This window comes from Pan troglodytes, chromosome 3, assembly GCF_028858775.2.
Source record: "Pan troglodytes isolate AG18354 chromosome 3, NHGRI_mPanTro3-v2.0_pri, whole genome shotgun sequence".
In the NCBI taxonomy this organism is placed as follows: domain Eukaryota; kingdom Metazoa; phylum Chordata; class Mammalia; order Primates; family Hominidae; genus Pan; species Pan troglodytes.
This window is the reverse complement of record NC_072401.2, coordinates 105562189-105582425: the sequence shown is the minus strand read 5'-3', so window position 1 is coordinate 105582425 and position 20237 is coordinate 105562189.

Here is a 20237-nt window from a genome sequence, read left to right as displayed (position 1 = left end):
GTCTAGTCATTTACATTTATTATTATAACTGGCATAAATGACTGTTTTAGTCGTTCTCTTCTAGAAACTTTAAATTTTTTACATCTCTGATAGTATTGCAGCATCTAGTTCTTTTAGTACCTCTTTGGATAGACCACATGGTTCACAAGGTCTTGCATTTAGATTATCATCTTGAAGGACGAAGTCTTTGTCCCCCATTTTTAGGCATTGTTTGATCCTATTTTCTTCAACTGACTTCTCAGTACCATTTACATTTTACAAAATAGTGTCTCAATTTCTGTTTACAGAAATTCTTCCCAGTTCTTTTCTATTAACTGGATAACTTGAAACAATTAATTACTTCTTGTCCTCTCCTCCAACGTGCCACTTTTCTATTCTGAGTCTCTCTCACCTCTAGAATTTGAGTGGCTAAGGGACACAACAACCCTTGTCTCAAATATAGAATATAAAGGTTTAATACGGCCAAGAAGTTAGCCTACATCCTGGCCATATTCTCCTCCTCTTTAGATGTGTGCTCTTTTTGGGTTTCTGAGCCCCACACATTACAGCAGAATCTTTGGGAGGAGATCAGGTTCCCTCCAGCTTCTCTCTCTAAAATGTTAACCTCTTATAAAGAAGAGAAAAACGGTGTGAATTTACTCTCCCAAGGGCTCAGAGTGGTTTACTGAGTTTGGCTTTATCCTAGTTGATCTAGTCTCTACCCAAGAGAGTCAGATTCTAACAATGTATGTCTGTTTAAAATACTCTACCAATGATCATAATGTAATAGAACAGTCATTCCTGTTTTAATAGAGTCTGTGGTTTTGCCCTACAGTTTCATTTAGAGCAGGGAAGCACCTCTTCCACTTTAAGGGGAATCCTTAGCTATTTTTTCTATGCTCCAAGTTTCTGTGTCCCTGAGACATGAATGTCTGCAGTACAGTTTTATTTTCCCAGACCACCCCTATAGACTACAGTTTTTTTTTTAATCACTGTGGTTTCATTGATAGATTGGTCACATCTATTCTGTAATAGTCATTTGATATGTACCAGGAGCAAATTGATGAGACTGGCTTATCCCAATTTCCTAGGATTTTGAGTTGGTAAGGACTTCAACTTACATAATGGAATCATACTCAACTCTATGCCCACTTTTCAAAAAAAATTTTTTGAGACCCCTTTTCAAATTTTACCCAAAGCTTCCAGTCTCAATTCTGCTCTACTTTGCTGTTCTATCTTGGTTCCTAAGAACAAATAGGGTTAGCTTGTTCTATTATTTCTGCAAGTTACATTTACTAACAAGAAGAGTTTGGCAAACTATTCAGTATCTTTCAGCAGGCTATTTCTTTTTCTTAATTTTTTATTATGTATTAAACTTTTTGTTGGTACATATTAGGTATATATATTAATAGAGCACATGAGATGTTTTGATACAGGCATGTAATGTGAAATAAGCATATCATGAAAAATGGGGTATCCATCCCCTCAAGCATTTATCCTTTGAGTTACAGACAATCCAGCTACATTCTTTAAGTTCCTTTAAAATGTAAAGTTAAGTGATTATTGACTATAGTCATCCTGTTGTGCTATCAGATAGTAGGCCTTATTCATTCTTTCTACTTTCTGCACTCATTAACCATCCCCAACTGCCCCACAACCCCCCACTACCCTTAACAGCCTCTGGTAACCATTCTTCTATTCTCTATGTCCGAGTTCAATTGTTTTAATTTTTAGATCCCACAAATAAGTGAGAACATGCGATATTTGTCTTTCTGTTCCTGGCTTATTTCACTTAATGTAATGATCTCCATTTCCATCTATGTTGTTGCAAATGACTGGATCTCATTCTTTTTATGGCTGAATAGTACTCCATTGTGTATATGTATCACACTGTTTTTATTCATTTATCTCTGGATGGACACTTAGGTTGCTTCCAGATCTTAACTATTGTAAATAGTGCTGCAACAAACATAGGCATGCAAATATATCTCTATACTGATTTCTATTCATTTGAGTATATGCCCAGCAGTGGGATATTTGGATCGTATTGTAGCTCATGTTTTAGTTTTTTGAGAACCTCCAAGCTGTTCTCCATAGTGGTTGTACTAATTTACATTCCCACAGTGTACAAGGTTTCTCTTTTCTCCACATCCTCACCAACATTTGTTATTTCCCAGCAGGGTATTTTTTTTCAGATAAATTTCACTATAGAGAGCATGACTAATAACTTGTAATCTGGTATAACTTTACCAAGAATGTCTTTCTGTACTCTTCTTTGAAAAAGATATTGAAAGTCCTGAAATACTTTTATCTTCTCAAATATAAAAAATTTTATTTATTCTTCCCAACTTACCTTCACTCTCTATCAATTCAAAGGCTAGATATAGACATTGAATCACTTGTGGCATTTGAAATTATATATTCAGTAGGAGTGGTGAGAGAAGTCATCCTTGTCTTGTGCTGGTTTTCAAGGAGAATGCTTCCAGCTTTTGCCCATTCAGTATGATGTTGGCTGTGGGTTTGTCAAATATGGCTCTTATTATTTTGAGGTATGTTCTTTTAATACCCAGTTTATTGAGAGTTTTTAACATGAAGGGATGTTGAATTTTGTCAAAAGCCTTTTCTGCCTCTATTGAGATAATCAAGTTGTTTTTGTCTTTGATTCTCTTTATGTGATGAATCCCACTTATTGATTTGTATATGTTGAACCAACCTTGCATCCTGGGCATGAAGCCTACTTGATCTTGGTGGATAGGTTTTTGATGTGGTGCTGGATTTCATTTTCCAATTTTTCCAGTATTCATTGAGGATTTTTGCATGCATTTTAATCAAGGATATCAGCCTGAAGTTTTCTTTTTTTGTTGTGTCTTGCTCAGGTTTGGAAAATAGGATGATGCTGGCCTCATAGAATGAGTTAGGGAGGAGTCCCTCCTTTTTGATTTTTTGGAATAGTTTCATTAGGAATGGCACCAGCTCTTCTTTGCACAGCTGGTAGAATTCAGCTGTGAATCCATCTGGTCCTGGGCTTTTTTTGGTTGGTAGGGTATTTATTACTGCCTCAATTTCAGAACTCATTATTGGTCTGTTCAGGCATTCAATTTCTTCCTGGTTCAGTCTTGGGAGGGTTTATGTGTCCAGAAATACATCCATTTCTTCTAGATTTTCTAGTTCGTGTGCATAAAAATGTTTATATTATTCTCTGATGGTTGTTTGCATTTCTGTGGGATCTGTGGTAAAATCCCCCTTCTCATTTCTGATTGTGCCTATTTAAATATTCCCTCTTGTCTTTATTAGTCTGGCTAGTGGTCTAATCTATTTTATAATTTTTTACAAAAAAACCTGAATTTATTGAACTTTTGAATGATTTTTCATGTTCTCTACCTCATCCATTTTAGCTCTGATTTTGGTTATTTCTTGTCTTCTTCTAGTTTTGGGATTTGTTTGCTCTTGGTTCTCTAGTTCTTTTAGTTGTAATGCTAGGTTGTTAACTTGAGATCTTTATAACTCTTTATGTGGGCATTTAGTGCTATAATCTCCCTCATAAAATGGCCTTAGCTGTGTCCAAGAAATTCTGGTATGATGTAGCTTAGTTCTCATTAGTTTCAAAGAACTTCTTGATTTCTGCCTTAATTTCATTACTTACCCAAAAGACATTCAGGATCAGGTTATTCAATTTCCATGTAATATGGTTTTAAGTGAATTTTGTAGTCTTGAGTTCTAATTTGATTGTGCTGTGGTCTGAGAGACTGTTTATTATGATTCAGTTCTTTTGCATTTGTGGAGGAGTGTTTTTCACTGATCGTTAGAGAAATGCAAATCAAAACCACAATGAGATACTGCCTTACACAAGTCAGAATGGCTATTATTAAAAAGTCAACAAATAACCGATGCTGGCGAGGTTGTGGAGAAAAAGGAACGCTTATACACTCTTGATGGGAGTGCAAATTAGTTCAACCATTGTGGAAGACAGTGTGGTAATTCCTCAAAGACCTAAAGACAGAAATACCATTTGACCTAGCAATCCCATTACTGTGTATATACCCAAAGGAATGTATAACATTCTGTTATAAAGAAACATGAATGCATATGTTCATTGCAGCACTATGCACAATAGCAAAGACATGGAATCAACCTAAATGCCTATCAATGATAGACTGATTAAAGACAATGTGGTACATATATACCATAGAATACTATGCAGTCATAAAAATAGGAGATCATATCCTTTGCAAGGACATGGATGGACACACATTTACCTATGTAACAAACCTGCACATGTACCCCTGAACTTAAAATAAAAGCTAAAAAAAGAAAATATGTATAACTCCTAATACTCATAGAATTTCTAAACCTCTTTCTTTTTTTTGAGATCTTATTTTCCCATAAAATTTCATGGACATATTCCTAGTAAAATTCATAAATCTCTCCCTCTTGTTTCCAGCACTGCCCCTACTGAGTACATTTCTACTTTATTAGAGGCCCCAAATGAAATTAGGCAAAAGCTATTGACTATTCCATACGTGTATCTCTTACTGTCATTTCTCTTCCATAACAGACTCCAGCCCTGGATTCATTCATAATTTCCAATATTGTCACTTTTCACTTTTATCTTGTTTTTATTTGACGGATGATAATTGTACATATTTATAGAATACAGTGTGATGTTTTGATCCATGTATACATTGTATTATGATCAAATTTGTTACTTGTAAATAACAAATCTATCACCTCAAACATTTGTCATTTCTTTGATTTGAGAACATGCAAAATCCTCTTTTCTAGCTGTTTTGTAACATATAGTACATTGTTGCTAACTATAGTCACCATACTGTGCTGTAGAACACTAGGACTTTTTCCTTCAATCTAACTGCAACTTTGTACTCATTGACCAACCTCTTATTATCCTACACACCCCCTATTCTCCTCGCCTCTGGTAACCACTATTCTACTCTTTATTTCTATTAGATCAACTTTTCTAGATTTCACATATGAGTGAGATCATGCAGTATTTTTTCTTTTGTGCTTGGCTTATTTCATTTAACGTAATGTCCTCTAGGTCCCTCCAGGGGGTCACTAATGACAGAATTTCATTTATTTTTATGGTTAAATAGTATTCCATTGTGTGTGTGTGTGTGTGTGTGTGTGTGGGTATATATATATATATACGTATATATACCACATTTCAAATTTATTCATCTATTGGTGGACACTTAGATTGATTTCATGTTTTGCCTGTTGTGAATAGTGCTGCAATGAACATAGTATGCACATATCTGTTCAACGTATTGATTCATTTTCTTTGGGTATATTCTCAGTAGTGGGGTTGTCAGATCAAATGATAATTCTATTTTTAATTTTTTGAGGAACATTCATACTGTGGTCCATAATGGCTATACTAATTTACATTTCCACAAACAGTTTATATGAGCTCCCCTTTCTCCACATCCTCACCAGCAGTTATTATATTTTTATCTTTTTGATAGTATCCATTCTAAGAGGGGTGAGGTGATATTTCATTGTTATTAATTTGTGTTCCCTGATGATTAGTGATATTGAGCATTTTCTCATATACTTGTTAGCCATTTGTCTTCATTTGATAAGGGTCTATTCAAATCCTTTGCTCATTTTTAAATTTGTTTATTTGGTTTGTTGTTTTGAATTGAGTTCCTTACATATTCTTGGGATTAATTCCTTGTCAGATGCAAAGTTTGTGAATTTTGTCTCCCATACTGTATGTTGTTCCTTTATTCTGTTAATTGTTGCCTTTGCTGGGCAGAAGATTTTAGTTTTATGTAATCCCATTTATCTATTTTGCTTTTGTTGCTTGTGCTTTTGAGGTCATATCCAAAAAATCCTTGCTCACTTAGTAATGATTCCAAATCTACAAGGCAGATATTATGCTATGCTTTTCTAAGGTACAAAATAACATCTATTGTATAACAACAACAATAACAAAATAACAGAAACAAAAACAAACAAAAAAATCGTTGCCTGGATCAATGTCATAAAATATTTCCTCTAGTTCTAGTAATTTCATAGTTTCAGGTCTTATATTTAAGTCTTTAATCCATTTTGAGTTGATTTTTGTAACTGGTGAGAGATAGGGGTCTAGTTTCATGTTTCTGCATATGGATATCTAGTTTTTCCAGGAAGTTTTATTGATGAGACTGTCCTTTCTTCAATGTGCATTCTTGGCAACTTTAACGAAAATCAGTTGGGCATGAATGCATTAAATTATACCTAGGTTCTCTGTTTTTTTCCATTGGTCTACTTACCTGTTTTTATGCCAGAACCATGCTGTTTTGGTTATTGTTGCTTTGTAAAGTCAGGCATTGTGATGCCTCCAGTTTTGTTTTTTGCCATGTTTTCCTTTTTATATTTTGTTCATGATTGTTTTGGTACTTCAAGTTTTTTTGTGATTCTATACAAATTTTAGGATTGAGTTTTTTTTATTTCTGTGAAGAATCTCACTGGTGATTTGATAGGGATTTCATTGAATGTATAGATCACTTTGGGTTGTATGGACATTTTAACAATATTAATTCTTCCAATCCATGAACATGAGATATCTTTTCATTTATTGCTGTCCATAGTTTCTTTTATCAATGTTTTACAGTTTTTGTTGTAGAAATATTTGACCTCCTTGGTTAAATTTACTTCTTTTTTTTTTCTTGGTAGCTATTGTAAATGGGATTACCTTCTTTTTAAAAAAAAATATTTTGCTGTTGGCATAAAAAATACTACCTATTATTGTATGTCGATTTTGTAATTCTGCAACTTTACTGAATTTGTTCATTAGTTCCAACAGTACAGTGTATAGAGTTTTCTTGATCAACGTGAGGTAAAATCATGCCGTCTACAAACAGGCACAATTTGACTTTCTTCTTTTCAATATGCATACGGTTTATTTCTTTCTCTTGCTTAAATACTTTGGCTAGGACTTCCAGAACTACGTTGAGTGAAAGTGGTGGAAAGGTAGCATCTTTTTCTCATTCCAAATCTTAAAGAAAAAATATTTCAACTGTTCCCTGTTCAGTATGATTTTAGCTGTGTTATATGGCCTTTATTGCACTGAGATATGTTTCTTGTATACCTTATTTGTTTACAGTTTTTGTCATGAAGGGATGTTAAATTTTATCAAATATTTTACTATATCTATTGTGACTGAGTTATTCCTTGTCTGATACTTTACGAGGGAACACTAGTAAATTTACAATATCACACACATCTGAATTTCTGGATGGATCACCCAGTCTCATTTGCTGAGGCTTTGAATGGTCCTAGGATCTGTTTCTGAGTGGTTTCTATAATTTTTTTCTTAATATGAGGAGATGTTTTCAGTGCCATCATAGACAACCCATACCAATTTACACTGTTTTATTTCTTGCTCCATCAATCAATTATTTGGGAGTCAGACTGGGAATGATTCCTGGCTGATGTGTAGGGGATTGATTTAATTCAAGCTGCATCTGGGTATTATTCCAGAGTTTAGATAATCCTGAACGAAACTTTAAAATAGGATTCAAAATTAACTGGGTCTCTGTTCCTAGAGATCTATTAGAGTACTTGAAGGCTCTACTTAGTATCTTGTGACTGTCCTCAAGTTTTTACTAATTTTGTCTGAATTTCACCTCCTAAGTTCTGCTGGATTCCATTGATTTTGTTCATTTGGCATATACAATTTCACTGACTTAAATATGTTGTCACTCATTAAACTACACTAAACTACATGGTTTTCAAACACTTTCCTTGACTCCGTAAAGCACTCACACATATATCTTCAAGTAATAGGCTTACTGAAATTCTGAGCAAACAAATCTTTGCCACAGTACTACAAACCAGTTAAAACCAGACAACCCCAATGTAAGAAAGAAAAAAAAGTCCTGGACTTTTTCACAGTTTGCACGTCAGTCTTTTACTATGTTGGCCAGTCCTCCTATTCCATTGACTTGTATAGAACATTTTGATTTTCCTAGCCTGTATCACATAATTCACTTTGTGCCTTGTCTTTCCAAATCCATGTAGTGGAGTTGGCTCCACTATCTATGGGCCACCTATTTTCAGTGGAAATAAAATTAAATAAAGAGAAGAAAGCATTATGTGAATTTTCACTGATCTAAATTGGGCTACCTATTTCCATTGGAAATAAAATAAAAAGAAGAAAGCATTATGAGAATGTTCAGTAATCTAAATTATGATACTACTTTTAGAAAGTGCATATAATTGCAGGAAGTTTTTTTAATAATTACTTTCATTTGGCCTCCTGATAATTTTCCATAATATAGCATTATGTTTACATATTTGACTGAAAGCTGGTTTGCTTGCTTGTCTTTCACCTTCATAGTCTACTCTCTTCTTTCTATCTTTCCTTCTTTTTTTAATTAGGCAAAGGGTTTCCTCTGTCTCCTTTTTTTCTACTCCCATTACTTACTTTCATCCTTTTTCTACCACGTCTCACTTTATGACTTTATTCTTCTGTCTTCTCTTCTTCTTCTTTCTCCCTTCTTTCACACATATCCTCTCTCTGCCTTTTTCATGAAGTTTACAAAAAGAGAAAAAAATTACTTCTGGTAAATTATTTACTATTATATTTTTGGACATAAAATATTCATCACCTAAAAACAAAAGCCAACATTTCCATTAGTAATCATACAAATTTATACAATTTTCTCCATGTGTCCCACAGGTTATAAATCAGATTGGTTCTTCCTTTGGATGTAATTGGACTGTAAAATATTCCAGCACGAGTTGGAGGTGGGGATGGGAATAGCTTTTTCCCACCCTTGTGAATAATATAAAGACTTCCATTCCTTGAGTGATCTGCTAGGTCAGAACCCCTCATCAAATTTGTCATTGTGGGTAGGTCTTTACTGCATTTATCAGCTTAAATCTCAGCCTTCTCATCACCATTTAACATTTCTCTGGCATAATTTAAATGAATTTTGACGGTATTCCAATATCATAGAGCATATTCTGCCAGTCTAAAACATGTTCAGTAGCTACAATCACAAAACATCTAACTTTATCCAATTTATCTTCTTGGATGCTTTTCTGCCCCTCATCCCACATGCCAAACTAAGCCATTTTTCTTGCGCAGTGGCACAAACAGGCCCCAGAGTATCCAACATAAAACTGTTGAGATGGATTTAAGGCCTCAAATTAGCTAACCTAAAAATTTTGAGATTGATTTAATGATTTTAACTTTGTTTCTATTATTCATGTGACTGCATCCTCAAATACTCAAGGTGATATTTCACTAGAAATTGTATGTTAGTTGTGATAGAAAATATTTTAAAAATATTAATGCTCATTTATAATATCTATTTTCCAATCACCCAATCTTACAGAGGAAGAAATGTAATGAAGAGACAAGAGTTTTACCCTGAAACATACTCCTAGAGAATACCCAAACTGGTCGTAGGAATGTTTGTAGGCTCTATTAGTCACCATTAGTATACAGTTTGGAGTAGTGCAAATGTTGTTGTAAGTACTTTGGGGTATGAATATGGACCATGCATTAGATAATATTAGATAATTCCTATAGCTTACTTACCAGCTCAGAAGAAGCATCTCTTTATAAATACATATTATTGATACTATAAAAGCTCTTTGATTGCCATACAGAGTATGTTATTATTGTCCATTTTACAGGCTTATTAGATACACAATATTGTGGGAGTGCCCTAATACTAGGTTGAACTATATGAAATCCCTAAACTATTTCTGACCTAAAAATTATAATCAATATTGTATAACCTAATATTTTGATGAAGTAGCAAATGGTGTTTGGGATTAAAATAATGTCAAAATCTGTAGTAGTCTACTTCCTAATTATTGAAGTGGAGATTGGATGGGAGTGGATAAAGGCCAATATGAATTTGACCTATTGGAATAGAAAAAGTAATCCAAAGTGAAAAAATTTCTTTATAAATTTTTCGAAAGAGAATTGCAACCAAGGAGAATAGGCATAAGGAATTAAAACATGAGCATACTAAGTACCTGACAAAGCTTCTTTAATAGCTTCAGATTAATTCATTTTATCCTTAGTGTACTGGCTTATTCACTTCTTCATATATCTCTAGCTTGACTGACTCCCAATTCCTGTTGATGTAGCATGTGGGAACTGGCTCCATAATCTTTAGTTTCCCGGACTATAAAATATCTAATAAACTAAGCAACCAGCAGCCAAGTATATGTACTGCAGCCAGCTGGTAAAGTCTTGCTGTGTATTAAAGTGAAATTCCACTTTCATTTTTAAATGAAGCTTTGGAATCCTTTCTTTTATATGTAATGTCACTTAGAGTTTTGGAGTCATTAATCTAAAACTTCTCATCTTAACCAAAGCTTTTCTGTCTGCTGCTACAAACAGGGAACACAAGTCAATTACAGGCAACCCTTAATTTTACTAACTATTAAAAAGCATAATTTCCCATTAGATTATGAGATATGACAGTTTTAAGCTTATTAATTTGTGTAGAATTACCTCTAACATGTAGGAAATAAGTGTCATACAGAAGTGAATGGACCAAATGCAGAGACTGAGATCAAATCTGTCCCAATATCCCCAATGCTATATTTTATTGGTATAGATGCATAAATGTTCAAGGTTACTTTTTGTTGATGTGCAGTTTACATCACTGTTTATTAACTCGTTCTTTATAGACCAATTGGAATCCTGATTCCAATTTTTTTTAAAGATGGCTTTAATTAATGTGGCACTTGGGTAGGAGTCTAAATAGTAATAAAAATAATTTGTTCTAGAGCTATCACAATCCAAATTCACAAATTGAGACACGACAAGGAGACATTTAAAAAGCTGTGACCATGGGAATTAAATACAGGATCATAAGAATCTGCCTACCCTTTGGGAGAGAGAAAATGAAGAATAGATTCATGGATAAGAAAGGTATATTTGTGATAACATAGTCCAACTTCTTTCAATTTTTGAAAATAATTATGTGGTAAGGGACTTTTTTAAATTTCTAGAATTAGTTTGTATAGTCAAGTTTGGAATGTATGCTCCCTAATTTCCAAGTGAGTTATCTTCCTCTATACAATAGAGAGGTAAAATGATCAAGGCAAAATTCTTTCTGATTCACTGAAGGCACAAGAGCAAGTGTTATTATTCTCTGCAGAAAAAGATGAAGACCAGTGTGATGGTTAATATTGAGTGTTGATATGGTTTAGTTCTGTATTCCCACCCAAATCCCACCCTGAATTGTAATAATCTCACATGTCAAGGGTGGGGCCAGGTGAAGACAATTGAAGCATAGAGTTGGTTTTTTCCATGCTGTTCTCATGATGGTAAATAACTCTCACGAGATCTGATGGTTTTATAAATGGGAGTTCTCCTGTACAAGCTCTTTTGCTTGCCATCATGTAAGTTGTGCCTTTGATTCTCCTTTGCCTTCCACCATGATTGTGAGGCCTCCCCAGCCCTGTGGAAATATGAGTCCATTAAACCTCTTTCCTTTATAAATTACCCAGTCTTGGGTCTGTCTTTATTAGCAGCTTGAGAATGGACTAATACAGTGAATTTGTACCAGATAATAAGGCATTTCTGTAAAGATACCCAAAAATGTAGAAGTGACTTTGGAACTCAGCAGCAGGCAGAGGTTGGAAGAGTTTGGAGGGCTCAGAAGAAGATAGGAAAATGTGGGAAAGTTTGAAACTTCCTAGAGACTTGTTGAATTGCTTTGACCAAAATGCTGATAGTAATATGGACAATAAGGTCCAGGCTGAGTTGGTCTCAGATGGAGATGAGGAACTTGTTGGGAACTAGAGTAAAGGTCAGTCTTGCTGTAAAAAGAGACTGAAAGCATTTTGCCCCTGACCTAGATATCTGTGGAACTTTGAACTTGAGAGAGAGATTTTAGGGTATCTGCTGGAAGAAATCTCTAAGCAATAAAGTATTCAAAGGGAAGCAGAGCATAAAAGTTCAGAAAATTTGCAGCTTGATGATGCAATAGAAAAGAAAAACCCATTTTCTTAGGAGAAATTCAAGCCTGCTGCAGAAATTTGCATAAGTAACAAGGAGTGGAATGTTAATCACAAAGACAATGGGGAAAATGTCTCCAAGGCATGTCAGAGCAGCTGCCCCTCTCATCACCAGGCCCCAAGGCCTAGGAGGAAAAAATGGTTTTCCCTGGGCCAGGCTTAGGCTGCCTCTGCTGAGTGCAGCTTCTGGACTTGGTACCCTGTGTCCCAGCTGCTCCAGCCATGGCTTAAAGGGGCCAAGGTATAGCTCAGACTGCAGCCTCAGAGAGAGCAAGCCCCAAGTCTTGGTAGCTTCACATGGTGTTGACCCTGTGGCTATAGAGAAGTCAAGAATTGAGGTTTGGGAACCTCCACCTAGGTTTCAGAGGATGTATGGAAACACATGGATATCCAAGCAAAAGTTTGCTGCAGGGGCAAAGCCCTCATGGATAACCTCTGCTAGGGCAGTGGGGAAGGGAAATGTGGGATGTGACCCCCTACACAGAGTCCCCACTGGGGCACTGCCTAGTGGAGCTGTGAGAAGAGGGCCACAATCCTCCATACCCCAGAATAGTAGATCCACTGACAGCTTGCACCATGTGCCAGGAAAAGCTGCAGACACTCAATGTCAGCCCATGAAAACAGGTGGGAGAGGGGCTATACCCTGCAAAGCCACAGGGACAGAGCTGTTCAAGACCATGAGAGCCCACCTGTTGCAGCAACATGACTGGGATGGTGAGACATGGAGTCAAAGGAGATCATTTTGAAGCTTTAAGATTTGCCTGCCCCACTGAATTATGGACTTGCCTGGGGCCTGTAGCCCCTTCATTTTTGGCCAATTTTTCCCATTTGGAATGGCTTTATTTACCCAATGCCTGTACCCCCATTGTGTCTAGGAAATAATGAACTTGCTTTTGATTTTACAGGTTCATAGGTGGAACGGACTTGCCTTGTCTCAGATAGGACTTTGGACTTGGACTTTTGGAATAATGCAGGAATGAGTTAAGACTTTGGGAAACTTTTGGAAGGGCATGACTGTGTTTTGAAATGTGAGGATATGAGATTTAGGAGTGGCCAGGGTGTAATTATATTATTTGGCTCTGTGTCCCTATCCAAATCTTACCTTAAATTGTAAAAATCCCCATGTGTCAAGGGCGAGGCCAGGTGGAGATAATTGAATCATGGGGGCATTTTCTCCCATACTGTTCTCATGATACTGAATAACTCTCACAAGATATGATGGTTTTATAAATGGGAGTTCCCCTGCACAAGCTCTCTTGCCTGCTGCCATGTAAAATGTGCCTTTGCTTCTTCTTTGCCTTCTGCCATGATTGTGAGGTCTCCCAGCCATATGGAACAGTGAGCCCATTAAACCTCTTTTCCTTATAAATTACTGAGTCTTGGGCCTGTCTTTATTAGCAGCATGAGACTGGACTAATACATGTGTCAATTTGATTGCATTGAACGATGCAAAATATGTTTCTGGGTGTGTCTGTGAAGGTGTTGCCAAAGGAGATTAACATTTGAGTCAGTGGACTGGGAGAGGCAGACCCACTTTCAATCTGGGTGGGCACCATCTAATCAGCTGCCAGTAAGGTTAGAATAAAGCAGGCAGAAGAAGTTAGAAAGAGCAGACTTGCTGAGTCTTCAGGACTTCATCTTTCTTTTCATGCTGGATGCTTCCTGCTCCAAAACATCAGATTTTTGGACTCTTGGACTTACACCAGTGGTTTCCCAGGGGCCCTTGGGCCTTCAGCCACAGCCTGAAGGCTGCACCATTGGCTTTCCTACTTTTGAGGTTTTGGGATTCAGACTGGCTTCCTTGCTCCTCAGCTTGCAGATGGCCTATTGTGGGATTTCACCTTATGATCACGTGAATCAATACTCCTTAATAGACTCCCCTTCACATATACATCTGTGTTATTAGTTCTGTCCCTCTAAAGAACCCTGAGTAATACAGCTGGAGAAAACTGATTTTTGAAAACAGCATATTATAACATTTCCTGGGCATCCAAATATCCTCACTGAAGGTGCCCAAAAGGTCAGCTATAGAAATTTCAGCTAGTAAGTGTGTGTAAATGATAAGCATAAGGCCTATGATAGACTTGCGGTGTATAGAAATGAGATAATATGCTTTCTGTAGTGTGCTTGATAGTTTGAACAGAGAGAATAGCAAAGAATGATCATTCACTTCAGCTACAAGTATACACCAACACATTCTTGCTCATCGATATGATTAAAAAATCAATATGATGTTTTTAAGGAGGTAAATGTTTAGAATGTCTATGTTTCTGTCTCAACTATGAAAATTGGTTTAATAAGCAAACGTTTCCTCACCCATCACAAGCATAATTCTTACTTGGTAAAATGACTGCCTAAAATTGCTTTGCCTTAAAATAAAGAGATAAAAATCCAGTTCATTGAAGAGGTAAGAACAATGTTTACATTTAATTTGGAAAGAAATAAACTGAAGGCCAAGCAATAATAAAGGTAGGCAACTTTCAAGAAAGAAGAAAGTCATGATGATGAGGTCAAATTTAAGATTATTTTTAAAAAGGAAGAAGAAATCATCCTGAAAGTTAGAATATTGGACATATATACTATGTGGAAGTGGCACTGAGAAACTCGTTGAGCTGAAGCTATCCACATTAAGGCTTCTAAAGTTTTTTTTTTTTTTTTTTTTAAGGATAGACTGAAAAAAATTGGGAAATTATTATTTTAAAGTAAATTATTCATGTGTGGGCACATGGTGCTATGGGGATTTGAATGTGACAGAGGGCATGGATCTGAGGACTATTCAAAAGATATTTAAGAATTTTTTTAAGTCCATTGAGTGTATGACCTGGTAAGAATGAAACCCTGCAGGGAGCAATGGCTCCTGGATTACAACCAATACGCCCCTGCTAGGAGTACAAGGCACCTGTAATCTCACCACTTTGGGAGGCTGCAGAGGGTAGATCACTTGAGCCCAGGAGTTCAAGACCAACCTGGACAACACAGGAAAACCCCGTCTCCACAAAAAAATATGAAAAATTAGCCAGGCATGGTGGCATGCGCCTGTAGTTCCAGCAACTCGGGAGGCTGAGGTAGGCGGATCACCTGAGCTCAGGAAGTCGAGACTGCATTGAGCCAGCTTGGGCAATGAAAATGAGACCCTGTTTCAAGAAAAAAAAAAAAAAAAAAAAAAAAAAAGCCCTGATTTAGGTCCACCAGAACCCTAAAGACCTTTCATACTACAGCGAACGGAAAGTGTCTGGTAGATTCACTAAATACACGTCAAACCGGCTGCCATGTGTATTTCCCCAAAGGATAAAAGTATTTGGGACTAATCCTTTTCCAAGAAGCAGATTCGTGGATTTTCCTAATTTACATTTTAAAATATGCAGTAAACTTGATAGAACAAAAATGGTAAAATTGGCTTCTAGGAAATTCAATTTTTTCTACATATGCTAAGTTTGTCTTGCTTGTTTTTCTGACCTATCTTTACAAAAAGAAAACTTTATAATAAAAGAGTATTTAAAAATAAATTTTTGCAGTTTTATTATTAGATGTTTCTCAATAAGAACTTCGTTTTTCTCCTTCAATCCTAAAGCGTCTTGGCAAGAGTGTTTTGCAGTTCGAGGTTACTTTAAATAAACGGAATTAGGTGGGGGGAAACTTGCACTATTTGGAGATTATAAATAGTAGCCCTTTCTCCAATTATTTCTATATCTTTCTTTTTCATCTTATAAAGTAGATCACACAGGTCGTAAAGAATACAGGAGCATTAGCCACACAGAGTCTTGCTGCTAGTCCATAGTCTTTAAAGTACACGCCCAAAGATATGGTAATTTCCTCACACACAAAAAATTACAAACTATAGTTTCTACATGGACATTCGTACACCAGTTGAATATTCACATCCCCATCCCTAACTTCACCCCTGTCACGATGGAATTTGCACTTATTTTTTACTACTAGCATTTCTCAAGAAATGGATCAAGGCAATTGCCCAATCTATGTAGTTCTGAAATCTCATGATTTGAGATTACTCCACATTTTCCCCTGACTGCTACAATTCTATAATATGACCAAAATGTTTGTGAAAATTATTACTGTCGTATGTTAGGTATAGAGAAAGCAAAGCTTGTTGACCACTAAGGGAAGAATGGAGCCCATAATATTTGCTGCAAGGAATGGGAGGTACTGGTGACATTAACATAGGATGTTATAGAATCTATTCAGTTGGATTCAGCCCTTAGAATTTCCGTACTTGTGAAATTTTTTTCTAGTTTTCAGAGTTATTCTGAATTTTGTAGCTATCATAACTTGGAGCACTTTTCAACAGAGACCTTGCAATCATGAACCAGATATCGTTTTGCAATTATCCTAGATTTTTTTCCATCTCTTACTGTTGCTATGCACCGCAATTGTTGGTTTGCTTTTTTCCCTTTTTTGTCAATACAGTGACAGAATTGCTGTACAATTTTGTAGGGCTTTATGATTCTAGCTACACATTTTGGAAAAGAAGACTCCTCACTATGGGTGGTAGCAATTCTAGCTATTTTATTTATGTTTGCTTCCATTTTATTTTATTTTTGCCATTCTTGAGAGAAAAGCATCCTTTTAAGCAGGATTCATTGTCAGGGAGTTTAGAAAGTATTTTCAGGGTTGTTAGAATGAGTATTTTCAGGGTAATTTTCATTATGTAGCATTTGGATACGTTTTACATCCAAAGCAATTTATAAATTAGAAATTAACTCATTGATATGCCCACCCTGTGTCCCACAGGTAAGTGAAATCTTGCTGTCTAAATATCATAATCCAAAATTTACCTGTAAGTGATTAAAACACAAAGCTTGTGTTGTTTGATATCCTTAACATATATAGGAATAACAGATTATAAAAGAGCTCTGATAGCTAAAATTGTTCATACTCTTGGACCTGCATTACCCAAAGTATGTACCACTAAACACGTATCCTGAATAATGTTAATGTTTATCCTGAATAATGTTAATGTTTCCAAATAAGGTCACATTCACAGGTTTTAAGTAACATAACTTTGAGGTGGGGGAGGGGCACTATTCAACCCAGTACAACAAATGTGATGTATTTAATCGAAGATCAAAAGTGCCAGAAAAATAAAGAGTTAACAGAGAGTTAGCAGAAATATTTTGAGTCAATATAATGATGCTTCTTACAATAACTGCCTCCATAGTTTTATTTTCAATCACAATATTGAGGGCATTCTTTTAATAAAATCATACAAATGATTTATTTGTATTTAACCTTACACTTTGTTCCTACAATTAAAGCTCTGAAACAGTAGGAATTTTTTCTTTATTTTTCAAGGAAAGAAACAAAAATCCAGAAAATATGTGATTCATTACAATGATTAAATAAATATTGGTTGAATTAATTAATTACTAAAATTACAAAATGATATTATAAGTATTATTTCTATTCCTATTTTATTCTTTTTATTGTTATATTTCTTTAATGTTGTCTTTGTTTTGTATATTTTGTTATGTGAGACATGTTTTATTTGCTTTCTTTTCTTTTTTTTTTAATTTTAATAGCTTTTGGGGTACAAGTGTTTTTGGTTATATGGATAAATTGTACAGTGGTGAGGTCTGAGATTTTAGTGCACCCATCATCCAATAAGTATATTGGGTACATTGTACCCAATATATATTATTTATTCTTTATTTCCCTCCCACCCTCCCTCTTTTGAATCTCCAATATTCATTATACCACTCTGCATGCATTTACACACCCATGGCTTAGCTCCCACTTATAAGTGAGAACATAATGGTGTTTGGTTTTCCATTTCTGGTGGCTCCCAGCTCCACCCAAGTTGCTGCAAAAGCCATTATTTCATTTTTTTATGGCTGAGTAGTATTCCAAGGTGTATATATATATATATATACCATATTTTCTCTATTTACTTATAAGTTGATGGGCACTTGGATTGATTCCATATATTTACAATCGAGAATTGTACTGTGATAAACATATGCATGCAGGTCTTTTTTGATATAATAATTTGTTTTCCTTTGTGTAGCTACCCAATAGTGGAATTACTGGACCAAATGATTGATCTTTTAGTTCTTTGAGAAATCTCCATAATATTGAACATACAGATTTGTACTAATTTACATCACTACCCCAGAACCCTAGAATTTTCTTTTCATCACATCCATGAAAACTTATTTATTTATTTATTTATTACTTTTTAATAATGGCCATTGTGGTAGGGATAGGTGGTATCTCATTGTGGTTTTAATTTGCATTTCCCTGATGATTAGTGTTGTTGAGCTTTTTTTCATATATTTGTTGGCCATTTGTATATATTCTTTTGAGAATTGTCTATTCATGTCATTTGCTCCCTTTTTAATGGGATTATTTATTTTTCTTGCTGATTTGCTTGAGTTCCTTACTGATTCTGCATTTAGTCCATTGTCAGATACATTAGTTTGAGAATATTTTCTCCCATTCTGTGGGTTGTCTGTGTACTCCAATTATTATTTCTTTTGCTGTGCAGAAGCATTTTAGTTTAATTAGATCTCATTTATTTATTTTTACTTATATTGCATTAGTTTTTGGAGTGTTAGTCACAAATTCTTTGCCTAGGCCAAAATCCAGAAGAGTTTTCCCTACATTTGCTTTCAGATTTCTATGGTTTTCATTCTTACATTTATGTCTTTAATCTGTCTTGAATTGATTTTTTTCATATAGTGAGAAGTAGAGATTCAGTTTTATTCTTCTACATCTGGATATCCAGTTTTCCAAGCAACGTTTATTAAATAGGGTGTAGTTTCCCCAATTTATGTTTTTATATCCTTTGTTGAAGATCAATAGTCTGTATGTATTTGGCTTTATTTCTGGTTTCTCTGTTCTTTTTCACTGGTCTATGTATCTATTTTTATACCAGTACTATGCTATTTTGGTAACTATAGCCTTGTAGTACAATTTGAAGTTGGGTAATATGATGCCTCCAGATTTGTTCTTTTTGCTTAGGATTGCTTTGGCTATTTGGGCTCTTTTTTGGTTCCATATTAATTTTGGGTTTTTTTTCTAGTTCTGTGAAAAATGATGGTATTTTGATAGGTATTGCATTGAATCTGCAGATTGCCTTGGATAGTATATTAATCCATTCCCACACTGCTGTAAAGGACAGCCTGACACTGGGCAATTTATGAAGACAAGAAGTTGAATTGACTCGCAGTTTCACAGGCTGTACAGGAAGCATGGCTAGGAGGCCTCAGAAAACTTACAGTCTTGGCAGGAGAAGGGGAAGCAATCAAATTTTCACATGGCCAGCAGAATAGAGAACAAAGGCGGAAGGGCTACACACTTTTAAACAACCAGATCTTTGAGAATTCACTCACTATTATGAAAACAGCAAGGAGGATATCTACCCTTATTATCTAATCACCTTCCACCAGATCCCTCCCCCAACACTGGGAATTACAATTCCACATAAGATTTGGGTGGGGACACAGACCCAAACAATATCATTCTGCCACTGGCCACTCCCAAATCTCATGTCTTTCTCACATTTCAAAACACAATTATGCCTTCCCAAAAGTCCCTCAAAGCCTTAACTCATTCCAGCATTAACTCAAACATCTAAGACCAAAGTCTCATATGAGCCTGTAAAATGAAAAAATATATATTCATTACTTTTAAGATATAATGGGGGTACAGACATTGGGTAAATGCTCCCATTTCAAAAGAGAGAAATTGGCCAAAACAAAGGAGCCCCAGGCCCCATGCAAGTCTGAAACCCAGCAGGGCAGTCATTAAATCTTAAATCTCCAAAATAATCTCCTTTGCCTCCATGTCTCATCTCCAGAGCAAACTAATTCAAGGAATGGTCAGCTCCAGCCCTGTGGCCCTGCAGCCCCCTTGGCTGCTTTTATGGGCTGGTGTAGAGTGCCTGTGGCTTTTCCAGGTGCACAGTGCAAGTTGTTGGTGGATCTAGCATTCTAGGGTCTGGAGGACATTGGCCCTCTTCTCACAGCTCCACTATGCAGTGCCCCAGTGGGAACTCTGTTTGGGAACTCCAGCCCCACATTTCCCCTCCACACTGCCATAGTAGAGGTTCTCCACGTGGGCTCCCCAGCCCCTTGCAGCATACTTCTCCATGGACATCCAGGCATTTCCATACATCCTCTGAAATAGGGTGGAGTCTCCTAAATCTCAACTCTTGCCTTCTGTGTACCTGCAGGCCTAACACCATGTGAAAGCTACCAAGGCTTGGGGCTTGCATCCTCTGAAGCAATGGCGCAAGCTCTACC